This window comes from Ambystoma mexicanum, chromosome 12 (assembly GCF_040938575.1).
Source record: "Ambystoma mexicanum isolate Mex_15411 chromosome 12, UKY_AmexF1_1, whole genome shotgun sequence".
In the NCBI taxonomy this organism is placed as follows: Eukaryota; Metazoa; Chordata; class Amphibia; order Caudata; family Ambystomatidae; genus Ambystoma; species Ambystoma mexicanum.
In genome coordinates this window covers 560,087,573-560,101,431 of record NC_090936.1, presented here as the reverse complement: position 1 = coordinate 560,101,431, position 13,859 = coordinate 560,087,573, and positions in this window count along the sequence as shown.

Genomic DNA, 13,859 nt, shown 5'->3' with positions numbered 1-13,859 from the left:
AAAGGTGTCCAAAGTCACACTCCAACAAAGCAAATCCAAGGGAAAAACAAAAGTGAAAATCATTGCTCCATAGGGAAATCCAAAAAAAAGATGAATCCAATAGTGAACCATATACAGATGAACAATCCAGGGTCCATGATCCCAACTGAAGAAATGAAACCTATCAAAAATACTACCTAATGAAAAACTATATACAGAAACGTGGTGCATTGTCCAAGCGCAACCAAAATAAAGAAAAAACCAAAGGAAACCTAACACTATCTAACTATTTACAAGGGCAGAGGGCAAGTCCAACGGCTCACATGTTGATGTCCCGGGCCAGGGCATCATCGAACTCCTGCTCGATGTCCCGGAGGCGGTCCTCTTCCATGGCCCGAGGGTTCGCAGGGACGATGACATCTGGAACTCCAGGTCATATCAGTCTCACATGCATCCATGTTGCATCACTGTTGCACCCATGTCAAATACACACACATGCACATGTACACGGTGCAGATACATGCAGCTGGAACCAACATCCATGTGTGACACCACAACCATGCCAACTTACATACACAGTAATCCAAACATGTGTGCTCACACATCTGCATTTGGCCTGCATGCTTACCCACACATACACCATCCATGTGTCTCACGCATGAAAGGACTTGCATGTGTCAGCCTCACAGCCCTGTACATACACATCCATACATGGCCCTACAAAACCACATGTACAACCTGCACACTACTGGCACACCACCACATGCACTGCCTCCAATCAGTATGCATGTACACTTACCGCTCGACTCCAGACGGGTCTGCCTCTCAAGCACCTGGACGTGGAGCGCTGGGCATATGCGTTCCAGGACCCTCATCTGATATTCCGACAGAGGCGCCGGGCCTTGTTGAGGGTCCTGGACCTGAAGTCCTCCCAGCGCTTCTTGACTAGTTGGAAGTCGCGGACTGCCACCCCCTCCGCGTTGATGGCAGTCACAATGTCCGTCCAGATCCGAGTCCGTCCTTCCTTGTCGGCGGCCGAACTTCCGAAGAGGGCATCATACTGCCCCAGGACTTGCTCCACCAGGACACCAACTTCGGTGGCAGTGAAGCTGGTGGCCCTCTGCCTCTCTGGCTGGGGGTTGCCAGTGGTGCCCGACATGGCAACCCCAGAGGCAGGTGTGGGTGGGCAACTGGGTCCTGGGGCTGGGCTGTGGAGCGATGGAATAGCAGTCGGGAGTCTTCGGTTCCAGCAGGGGTGGTCACAGCAACAGCACCCCGGGCTGACGTGCAGGCAGCAAATGGCAGGGCACGTGGGCAGCAGGCAATCAGGCAGAAGCAGATGGCAGGTGGGAGCGTGCTCGGGGCTCTGGGGGGCAGTAATTCGGCCTTCTGGGCAGGAGCGTGGTCTTCCATGTGTGAACGCGTGGCCAGCTTGATACGGACTGATTTGGCACGTGAAAATCTTGCACATCAGCGTGTAATTCGAGGAAAGGCCCTTAGCGCGTAAGCGCATCAGCGCACGTACGCGATTTCATTGGACCAAAGGCCCTTAGCGCGTAAGCGTGTCTGTGACGTGACACACGTGGGTGTTTCCCTCATAGCACGTGATGACAGAGCACACGTGGAAAAGCTGCACGTCCGAGTGTCAGCGCGTGTAATTGGAGGAAAGGACGCGTACACGCGTAAGTGACGTGTACGTGTGGGCCGGTTTAAAAGGTACGTGTAGAACGCCATTTTCTTGTACGTGCTTTTCGTGGAGAGCGAGTGGGTGAATTCTGTACTTCTTGTCGGTTCACACGCGATTACTTCACAGCGTTTCAAGTTCATACTCCCTGTTACCTCTGACAGCTTTCCTTTTTCTACTTTTTTTGGGCCTGTTTCCTCAAACAATGTTCACTTCTCCTTTTGTCCTGTCTCCTCAGACAGCATACAATTCTTCTTTTGGCGGGGGTGTTGCCAACGCGCACACGCGTGTATTTTTCATGTTCTTATTCCAGGCAGACGGTGAGTTCCCCACGTACTTAGCAACTGTGCTTGCCCCGTGTGTCGCACTCCCCTTCAGAGGTCATTGTAGGCTGCGTGTATTACGCGTACGCCTATTTTTGTGTTTCTGGGTGCCACAACGTAGTGCGGGTTCATTTTTCCACACACGTGGTCTACGAGGGGTTGCGTGCACGTTTATTTTATTTTTTGGGCTGCCTGTGCGTTGCGTGACCCGTCATCTTCCCCCAGGGGTCACAGAAAGCCTTGTTAGAGCACTATGGTACGAATTCCATCTAGTACCCTACCCCTTTGACCCCCAATTGCCCAGGACAATAGTTTACTGCTCATCCCATACGCACAACAACATCAGTGCCATGGTTGGGAGGCGACCAAGCAGTAAGGGAGGCAAAGGCCAGGATTTGCAGGGTGCCCCTAGACCCCCATGTGTGGAGGACCAATCAGGGACACCCATGCTCCCCCCCTCATGGTTGAGGGAAACGCGGCTGAGACCATCCCAGCTCAGCCCCTGTTGGACCAGCCCATTGTGGCACCTGACCTGGCACAGGATGACTTCCTGGCTGACTTCCAGGTCAGCAAATCTAGGCCACATGTGGCGGTGCAAGTTGTCACCAAGGCACGTGGATCTGGGGCAGCTATGTCATCTGCTGCCCCAAGTATGCAGGGTGGTGAGGCTGCAGGGGCAGCTGCAGCTCCATCCGCCCCAGCTCTGACTCTCCCTGCCAGGACAGTGTCGGTCCTGGTCCATCATACTGATGTTCCCCCTGCCAACATCACACTTCAGACAATGCCTGCACCAAGTCCTATTGTCAATGTGCATTCGCACACTCCAACAACCGAGTCCACCGGTGATTCTGCCCCTACTGACCAAAGCGGCGTTAGCCACTCTGGCTCCGCTCCACCTTCTAAAAAGAGGAAGAATGGTGCTCTGGCACGACAGGCTGAGACCCCAGGCACGGCTACACACTCCGGCACGTCAAGGAAGCCTTGCTTTAATGACATGGAGCTTAATGCACTTGTGAGTTATGTGTCGCAACATAGCCACGAAATGGTGGTGACTGCAGGGTCCAAGACCACACCTGGTCAACGTAAGGCACACTGGCAGACCATCGCCAACCACATAAGTGCCCTTGGATTTGTGAGGCGCTCAGCTGATGATTGCTACAAGCGGTGGAACGGCCTGAAACGCAGAGCAAAGGACAAGCTGGCTTCAAATCATGCTGCTACTCTGGTGACTGGCGGTGGGTCTCCACAAGAGGACAACAAACTCACTGAACATGAGTCTGTTGCTGGGACCTTCGTCACAGAGGAACAGATCCGAGGTGTGGGAGATCTACCTGATTACAAAGCATTGTCCGGTGAGTGCCCATGCGTGTGTGTGTAGTGCATGTGTATGTATTTTGGGTGACAGGTTCTGATTGAGTGCCAGGTGAGGGTGTGTACTCCAGAGTGTTATGGGTCTCCCATTTCCTTCCTCACATGGGATCACGTGCCTTGTATTTGGCTATGACTGCATCCCTTCTGCCCACAGTATCCTATTAGGTCCACAATTGTGCAGTAGACCTTGTACTGCCATCTTGCAACTACATTGGTCAGAATTTGTAAGTGTACCTTCAGGATAATATTTTCCACTCTCCCCTTTTTTGCTAGACATTTATCAACCATATTGTGACATATGTGATATGCTTCGGTCATTGTTTACTGGCCACACTGGGGCAATGCTTTACCTGGTTATGTACACAATGAGACCATTCAGGCTGATGGAGTATTGGCCAGCACAAATGTTTAGATGAGTGCCTGTTTGCATGTGGAAAATGACAGATGTTTCCTGCGATGTCAATGTGAGGGAAAATAGATCAGCCAACTATTACTGTATTCTTGTACCTTGCATGTGTTGCAGTGAGTGGCACATGTGCTACTCAGTCCCAGTATGCAGCATTTTTCATGTCATCATGTCCATCTCACATGGATGGGTGACAGTACTCAATCACTGATATATGGCTGTACTTGTCAAATGTACCATGGCTATGCTAAATGCAATCTGTGTGCTGCCATGTGTCATGCATGTGTATTGGACATGCCACTCACAGGCCAATGTGTGATGGCAATGCTACCCAGCATGCAGCAAATGTGTTGCTCTCCCATATTGGTGTCATCAGTGTCTGCCTTTTGCCTCCCCTTACTAATCAGTGACAGTGCAGGCATGGGAGGGTTATAGTCATGTGGGACATGTGTGAATCATGTACTGGTTCTGTTGCTTGACAGGCCTATTTGTGTGCTATGGTGCTAATGCCTGTTTCCATTTTTTCTCTTTCATGTTTTTGCAGGGGATGACGCACTTGATGCTGATGAGGTTCAGGAGATGGTGCAGAACCCAATCCTCCTGCAGACCATACTTTCCAGGGGTGTCTCTGGGTGCACCTCCCCAGACCTCTATTCAGGTGCTTATTCGGATGATGAGACCTATGTGCCGTCACAGTTAAGTGTTTCTGGCAGGGATTCTGTTCTGGCCAACCCACCTGCACCAGGGGTAGATCCCTCTATGGGGATGTCAGTGTTGGTAGAGGCGCCTTTGGCGGTTACGGATGCAGGGTCACACTCCACAGCATCTGATCCTGTTCCTGGGCCAGCAGATCAGAGGGGGAATTCAGTCCTGCAGCCTCAGGTGGTGCCAGCACAGCAAGGTGCACATCGCCTTGCCCCAAACAGGTGTGGTGCCCGTCGACGCGGTGGCCGTACGCCACCAGGCAATAGCGTATGGGAGAACTCCATGTACGCTATGGCAACCCAACAGTCAGAGCAGTCAGCATCAGTTGAAATGATGGCTCAGGCAATGGAGAGGGTGGCCACTTCCATTATCCCCCCTGAAAGGCAGATGGAGCAACTACAGCAGGCAACAGACTCCATTTGCCAATCACAAAGGGAAGACATGTTGGCGTCCAACAGGGACCGACGGTCTGCACTGGAGACTCTGCGCCAATCCATCTCAATAGAGTCCCAGGCCCACAGGGAAGCCCTGAGTGAAGAACTCCATAACCTGAGGCAGACTCTTCTTGAGCTTGAGACTTCAGCTAATTTTAGGGCAGAACAGCGGCTGGAGCAACTCACAAGTACGCTCTCAGCTGAGATGCGGGCAACTCGGGAGGAGATCCGGGCATCACGTCAGGTGTTGCATGGGGATCTCCGCACTATAATCCTCCAGAACGAGACCTTCCACACCCGCATGCTTGCTGCCATGGAGGACCATACCAGGGCTTTGCGTGGGCTGCCTCCCGTAGCACCACCACCTCCTGATGCAGCAGCAGAGGGTCATGAGAGCGACGGCAGCAATTCTCCCACATTGGCATAGCCGTGCAGGCCATGAGCCCATGGAGGTGTTTTTTTTCCCCCAACATCCACACGGGTGGCTGTTGGTGCGCACCCTGTCCTCGGACCGCCTGGGTGCCCCCCCCCCCGGCCCCTACATGGCCATTTTTGATTTTTGATTTTTGATTTTTGAATTTAGATTTTTTTTTAAAATAATTTGACAGTGTGTTGCCTTGTGTGGCTCCCGTGGGCATCCACTGTATTCCGGCTGGGCACATGCAGGCTTGTCCTGAGTTTGGGTTAGATGCTTGGGTTCATGAGACACACACCCCTCCTGCTTCCCGTTTTCATGGGCTTGCAAAGGGTGTGACCAAGTAACAGTGATGTACACAGTGACGTTGGGCTCCCATGAGCTGTGTGGGCAGTCTGTAGTCAATACTGTGTAGACATTCCTTGTGTATATTGTTGTTGTATTGTACACTGCATGGTGTATTAATGTATGATTTTGCTTCCATGTCTCCCTCTGAATTTGCAGGTTCATTCCTCATGTCTTCACAAGGCCGTCTACTTTGGAGATGGAGTTCATGTTGTATGCAGTACACAGACCAGTTTTGAAGGCTGCAAGACTACTGTTTGACGGGGGCGATGTGGTGGCATATTCAGGTTGTATGACTACGATTACTTTAACTTAGTACTGTCATGTTTTAGAAATGTTTGAACTTGTCTAGATGCATTGTTTAGTTGGTAAGTATTTGGTCATGTGTGTTGTTAGTTCAACATTACTAGGAGCATATTGTGTGTGGCCAGTTTCCATTAGGGACACTGTACTTTGTGACACTTGTATCAGGTTTTTGGGATTGCTTTGTTTGCTCTCACATAGCATGACATGCCATGGTGTGTTGGGTGGCGGTGCTGGGGAGGGGTTGGGTGACATGGCACTGTTCTCATGTTGTATTTATTTTGCAAGAGGGTCATGCATTTAGCAGCATATGTGTCTTTTGATGACACAGCATTGGTGGTGTTTCTGTAGGTTGGGATGCACACATTGTGACACTTCCAGGTGACCAATCTCAGGATGTTATGGTTGTGACAGTTGACTGTCCCTCATGTCAACATCATTGATTGTCAGCTGGTATGTGGCAGGGCTGTGTGCACTCCACAGGGGTGTGATTCTAAGTGAAGTATTTAGCCACCAGCTGTGTTCGGGCTGCCTCACCCCATGCCCTTTCCCCTCCCATGCGCAGCAGGTGTGCATGTGGTTGGGGATGTGGGGGCACCACCATGTCCACCGGCAGGCCCCAGCGTGTTGCAACATTGTGCAGGACACATGCTGCACACTACTGGGGGAGCGTATAACAGCTGCCCACCAGAACGGTCAAGGGAGCGAAAGCGTGACTTGAGCACTCCGAATGTGCGCTCCACTATGCCCCGGGTTGCAATATGGGCTGTGTTGTATCTTACCTCGGGTGTCGTGGTGGGGTTCCGAATTGGCGTCATCATGTGGGTGCTCAGAGGGTAGGCATTGTCCCCTGGGGAGGTGGTGATGGGTATCATTAGTGGGGTTGTGACATTACTCAGTATCTGGCATGCATGCATGTGCTGTGGCATTTATACTCACCAAGCAGCTATGTATCGTCATGCCGCCCAGCTTCTAGGTCCCGGTTTAGGGTTGACATTCTGTAAATGAAACTGTCGTGGGTGGACCCTGGATAGTTGGCATATACTGAGGTGATGATTCCCTTGGCATCACAAACTACCTGCACGTTGATGGAATGCCAGTGCTTGCGGTTTCTATAGATGTGCTCTGATGCCCTAGGGGGACGTAGGACCACATGGGTGAAATCAATGGCACCTAGGACTTTGGGGAATTGTGCCACCCCGTAGAAATCCTGGACGACAGCCTGCCTTTCTGCAGGTGTTCTGGGCAGGTATATGTGCCTGTGCACTGATGGGCGTGCAGTCATGATGGCCAAGACCTGGTGTAGGCAGTGTGACTGTGTGGCCTGTGACACCCCCCACTATGGCACTTGTCCGCTGAAATGATCCGGTGGCCAAAAAGTGCAGTACATTGAGGACCTTCTCCAGGGGGCTGAGTGCTTGGGAGCAGAGGGTGGGTGATGTGAGGTCATCCTCCCACTCACTGACCAGGTTGAGTATTATGTGAGGTGGAAACCTGTACCTCCCATACACCTGGTCATCAGGCATGCCAAAAAGGCTGGTTCTGGGTGTGAAAATTCTGGGCCTGACTATCCTCCTCCTCCTCCTGCGGTATCCCACGACCACTGCTGCTAGGTACGGTATGTTCATCCTGGCGTCTGAGCTTGCTTGTTGTTTGCACGCAATTTTATGCTGCGCAGGTCCACGTACGCCTGCTTCCTGCTGGCGTACGCGTTTCCGGATTAGCGTGTCTTTTTTGGCGCGTGCGTGCGTTCCGCGCATTTGCCTCCTGTACTTCCCCGCCCACCCTAGATTTACACGCGAGCCCAACTTCCCGCGAGCCCAACTTCCCGTGAGGCCCTGAAGTACACGTACCCCGCTCGCCCATGCACAATCGCGTGTGAAACTTCCCGCGCACCCACGAAATACACGCTATTGTTGACACAGCGGGTGTCCGTGTTTGTCGCGTACCCCTTTGCACGTCATTTGTCCTGGAGGGCCACAGTATGGGAAATTCATCAGAGCTGTATATACGTGCTTTTTGATAGCGCACATTTCTTAATGCGCAGGGATGCTACCGCCTGCCTTCGTGTGGCGGACATGTGTTGATGTACATAGTTGACTTTTGGTTTGTGTCATGGAATCGCCATTTCACTGCTAGGGGGTGGGGGTGTTGGGGGACATGAGTGGGGGCCTGCTGTCAGGAGCCCCTGACTGCTGGGGGGTGGGGGTGCAGTGGGACATGAGTGGGGGCCTGCTGGAAGGGGCCCCTGACTGCTGGGGGGTGGGGGTGCAAGGGGACATGAGTGGGGGCCTGCTGGCAGGTGCCCCTGCACTGCTGGGGGGTGGGGTGCAGGGGGACACGAGTGGGACATGAGTGGGGGCCTGCTGGCAGGTGCCCCTGACTGCTGGGGGGTGGGGGTGCAGGGGGACATGAGTGGGACATGAGTGGGGGCCTGCTGCCAGGGGCCCCTGACTGCTGGGGGGTGGGGGTGCAGGGGGGCATGAGTGGGACATGAGTGGGGGCCTGCTGGCAGGTGCCCCTGACTGCTGGTGGTGGGGTGCTGGGTGACATGAGTGGAGGCCTGCTGGCAGGTGCCCCTGACTGCTGGGGGGTGGGGTGCAAGGGGACATGAGTGGGGGCCTGCTGGCAGGTGCCCCTGACTGCTGGGGGTGGGGGTGCTGGGGGACATGAGTGGGGGCCTGCTGGCAGGGGCCCTGCACTGCTGGGGGGTGGGGGTACAAGGGGACATGAGTGGGGGCCTGCTGGCAGGTGCCCCTGACTGCTGGGGGGTGGGGGTGCAGGGGGACATGAGTGAGACATGAGTGGGGGCCTGCTGGCAGGTGCCCCTGACTGCTGGGGGGTGGGGGTGCTGGGGGACATGAGTGGGGGCCTGCTGGCAGGTGCCCCTGACTTCTGGGGGGTGGGGGTGCAAGGGGACATGAGTGGGGGCCTGCTGGCAGGTGCCCCTGAGTGCTGGGGGTGGGGGTGCTGGGGGACATGAGTGGGGGCCTGCTGGCAGGGGCCCCTGCACTGCTGGGGGTGGGGGTGCAGGGGGACATGAGTGGGACATGAGTGGGGTCCTGCTGGCAGGGGCCCCTGACTGCTGGGGGTGGGGGTGCAGGGGGACATGAGTGGGACATGAGTGGGGGCCTGCTGGCAGGTGCCCCCGACTGCTGGGGGGTGGTGGTGCTGGGGGACATGAGTGGGGGCCTGCTGGCAGGTGCCCCTGACTACTGGGGGGTGGGGTGCAAGGGGACATGAGTGGGGGCCTGCTGGCAGGTGCCCCTGACTGCTGGGGGTGGGGGTGCTGGGGGACATGAGTGGGGGCCTGCTGGCAGGGGCCCCTGCACTGCTGGGGGGTGGGGTGCAGGGGGACACGAGTGGGACATGAGTGGGGGCCTGCTGGCAGGTGCCCCTGACTGCTGGGGGGTGGGGGTGCAGGGGGACATGAGTGGGACATGAGTGGGGGCCTGCTGCCAGGGGCCCCTGACTGCTGGGGGGTGGGGGTGCAGGGGGGCATGAGTGGGACATGAGTGGGGGCCTGCTGGCAGGTGCCCCTGACTGCTGGTGGTGGGGTGCTGGGTGACATGAGTCGGGGCCTGCTGGCAGGTGCCCCTGACTGCTGGGGGGTGGGGTGCAAGGGGACATGAGTGGGGGCCTGCTGGCAGGTGCCCCTGACTGCTGGGGGTGGGGGTGCTGGGGGACATGAGTGGGGGCCTGCTGGCAGGGGCCCTGCACTGCTGGGGGGTGGGGGTACAAGGGGACATGAGTGGGGGCCTGCTGGCAGGTGCCCCTGACTGCTGGGGGGTGGGGGTGCAGGGGGACATGAGTGAGACATGAGTGGGGGCCTGCTGGCAGGTGCCCCTGACTGCTGGGGGGTGGGGGTGCTGGGGGACATGAGTGGGGGCCTGCTGGCAGGTGCCCCTGACTTCTGGGGGGTGGGGGTGCAAGGGGACATGAGTGGGGGCTTGCTGGCAGGTGCCCCTGAGTGCTGGGGGTGGGGGTGCTGGGGGACATGAGTGGGGGCCTGCTGGCAGGGGCCCCTGCACTGCTGGGGGTGGGGGTGCAGGGGGACATGAGTGGGACATGAGTGGGGTCCTGCTGGCAGGGGCCCCTGACTGCTGGGGGTGGGGGTGCAGGGGGACATGAGTGGGACATGAGTGGGGGCCTGCTGGCAGGTGCCCCCGACTGCTGGGGGGTGGTGGTGCTGGGGGACATGAGTGGGGGCCTGCTGGCAGGTGCCCCTGACTACTGGGGGGTGGGTGTGCAAGGGGACATGAGTGGGGGACTGATGGCAGGTGCCCCTGACTGCTGGGGGGTGGGGGTGCTGGGGGACATGAGTGAGGGCCTGCTGGCAGGGGCCCTGCACTGCTGCAGGGTGGGGGTGCAGGGGGACATGAGTGGGACATGAGTGGGGGCCTGCTGCCAGGGGCCCCTGACTGCTGGGGGTGCAGGGGGACATGAGTGGGACATGAGTGGGGGCCTGCTGGCAGGGGCCCTGCACTGCTGGGGGGTGGGGGTGCAGGGGGACATGAGTGGGACATGAGTGGGGGCCTGCTGCCAGGGGCCCCTGACTGCTGGGGGGTGGGGGTGCAGGGGGACATGAGTGGGACATGAGTGGGGGCCTGCTGGCAGGTGCCCCTGACTGCTGGGGGGTGGGTGTGCAAGGGGACATGAGTGGGGGCCTGCTGGCAGGTGCCCCTGACTGCTGGGGGGTGGGGGTGCTGGGGGACATGAGTGGGGGCCTACTAGCAGGGGCCCTGCACTGCTGGGGGGTGGGGATGCAGGGGGGCATGAGTGGGACATTAGTGGGGGCCTGCTGCCAGGTGCCCCTACACCGCTGGGGGGTGGGGGTGCAGGGGGACATGAGTGGGACATGAGTGGGGGCCTGGTGGCAGGGGCCCCTGACTGCTGTGGGGTGGGGGTGCAAGGGGACATGAGTGGGGGCCTGCTGGCTGGTGCCCCTGACTGCTGGGGGGTGGGGTGCAGGGGGACATGAGTGGGACATGAGTGGGGGCCTGCTGGCAGGGGCCCCTGCACTGCTGGGGGGTGGGGGTGCAAGGGGACATGAGTGGGGGCCTGCTGGCAGGTGCCCCTGCACTGCTGGAGGGTGGGGGTGCAGGGGGACATGAGTGGGACACGAGTGGGGGCCTGCTGGCAGGTGCCCCTGACTGCTGGGTGGTGGGGGTGCAGAGGGACATGAGTGGGACATGAGTGGGGGCCTGCTGGCAGGTGCCCCTGACTGCTGGGGGGTGGAGTGCAGGGGGACATGAGTGGGACATGAGTGGGGGCCTGCTGCCAGGTGCCCCTGACTGCTGGGGGGTGGGGGTGCAGGGGGACATGAGTGGGACATGACTGGGGGCCTGCTGGCAAGGGCCCTGCACTGCTGGGGGGTGGGGATGCAGGGGGACATGAGTGGGAAATGAGTGGGGGCCTGCTGCCAGGGGCCCCTGACTGCTGGGGGGTGGGGGTGCAAGGGGACATGAGTGGGGGCCTGCTGGCAGGTGCCCCTGACTGCTGGGGGTGGGGGTGCTGGGGGACATGAGTGGGGGCCTGCTGGCAGGTGCCCCTGCACTGCTAGGGGGTGGGGGTGCAGAGGGACATGAGTGGGACATGAGTGGGGGCCTGCTGGCAGGGGCCCTGCACTGCTGGGGGGTGGGGATGCAGGGGGACATGAGTGGGACATTAGTGGGGGCCTGCTGCCAGGTGCCCCTCCACCGCTGGGGGGTAGGGGTGCAGGGGGACATGAGTGGGACATGAGTGGGGGCCTGGTGGCAGGGGCCCCTGACTGCTGGGGGGTGGGGGTGCAAGGGGACATGAGTGGGGGCCTGCTGGCAGGTGCCCCTGACTGCTGGGGGGTGGGGGTGCAGGGGGACATGAGTGGGACATGAGTGGGGCCTGCTGGCAGGGGCCCCTGCACTGCTGGGGGGTGGGGGTGCAAGGGGACATGAGTGGGGGCCTGCTGGCAGGTGCCCCTGCACTGCTGGAGGGTGGGGGTGCAGGGGGACATGAGTGGGACACGAGTGGGGGCCTGCTGCCAGGGGCCCCTGACTGCTGGGGGGTGGGGGTGCAAGGGGACATGAGTGGGGGCCTGCTGGCAGATGCCCCTGACTGCTGGGGGTGGGGGTGCTGGGGGACATGAGTGGGGGCCTGCTGGCAGGTACCCCTGCACTGCTGGGGGGTGGGGGTGCAGAGGGACATGAGTGGGACATGAGTGGAGGCCTGCTGGCAGGGGCCCTGCACTGCTGGGGGGTGGGGGTGCAAGGGGATATGAGTGGGGGCCTGCTGGCAGGTGCCCCTGACTGCTGGGGGTGGGGGTGCAGGGGGACATGAGTGAGACATGAGTGGGGGCCTGCTGGCAGGTGCCCCTGACTGCTGGGGGGTGGGGGTGCTGGGGGACATGAGTGGGACATGACTGGGGGCCTGCTGGCAAGGGCCCTGCACTGCTGGGGGGTGGGGATGCAGGGGGACATGAGTGGGAAATGAATGGGGGCCTGCTGCCAGGGGCCCCTGACTGCTGGGGGGTGGGGGTGCAAGGGGACATGAGTGGGGGCCTGCTGGCAGGTGCCCCTGACTGCTCGGGGTGGGGGTGCTGGGGGACATGAGTGGGGGCCTGCTGGCAGGTGCCCCTCCACCGCTGGGGGGTAGGGGTGCAGGGGGACATGAGTGGGACATGAGTGGGGGCCTGGTGGCAGGGGCCCCTGACTGCTGGGGGGTGGGGGTGCAAGGGGACATGAGTGGGGGCCTGCTGGCAGGTGCCCCTGACTGCTGGGGGGTGGGGGTGCAGGGGGACATGAGTGGGACATGAGTGGGGCCTGCTGGCAGGGGCCCCTGCACTGCTGGGGGGTGGGGGTGCAAGGGGACATGAGTGGGGGCCTGCTGGCAGGTTCCCCTGCACTGCTGGAGGGTGGGGGTGCAGGGGGACATGAGTGGGACACGAGTGGGGGCCTGCTGCCAGGGGCCCCTGACTGCTGGGGGGTGGGGGTGCAAGGGGACATGAGTGGGGGCCTGCTGGCAGATGCCCCTGACTGCTGGGGGTGGGGGTGCTGGGGGACATGACTGGGGGCCTGCTGGCAAGGGCCCTGCACTGCTGGGGGGTGGGGATGCAGGGGGACATGAGTGGGAAATGAGTGGGGGCCTGCTGCCAAGGGCCCCTGACTGCTGGGGGGTGGGGGTGCAAGGGGACATGAGTGGGGGCCTGCTGGCAGGTGCCCCTGACTGCTGGGGGGTGGGGGTGCAGAGGGACATGAGTGGGACATGAGTGGGGGCCTGCTGGCAGGGGCCCTGCACTGCTGGGGGGTGGGGATGCAGGGGGACATGAGTGGGACATTAGTGGGGGCCTGCTGCCAGGTGCCCCTCCACCGCTGGGGGGTAGGGGTGCAGGGGGACATGAGTGGGACATGAGTGGGGGCCTGGTGGCAGGGGCCCCTGACTGCTGGGGGGTGGGGGTGCAAGGGGACATGAGTGGGGGCCTGCTGGCAGGTGCCCCTGACTGCTGGGGGGTGGGGGTGCAGGGGGACATGAGTGGGACATGAGTGGGGCCTGCTGGCAGGGGCCCCTGCAATGCTGGGGGGTGGGGGTGCAAGGGGACATGAGTGGGGGCCTGCTGGCAGGTGCCCCTGCACTGCTGGAGGGTGGGGGTGCAGGGGGACATGAGTGGGACACGAGTGGGGGCCTGCTGCCAGGGGCCCCTGACTGCTGGGGGGTGGGGGTGCAAGGGGACATGAGTGGGGGCCTGCTGGCAGGTGCCCCTGACTGCTGGGGGTCGGGGTGCTGGGGGACATGAGTGGGGGCCTGCTGGCAGGTACCCCTGCACTGCTGGGGGGTGGGGGTGCAGAGGGACATGAGTGGGACATGAGTGGAGGCCTGCTGGCAGGGGCCCTGCACTGCTGGGGGGTGGGGGTGCAAGGGG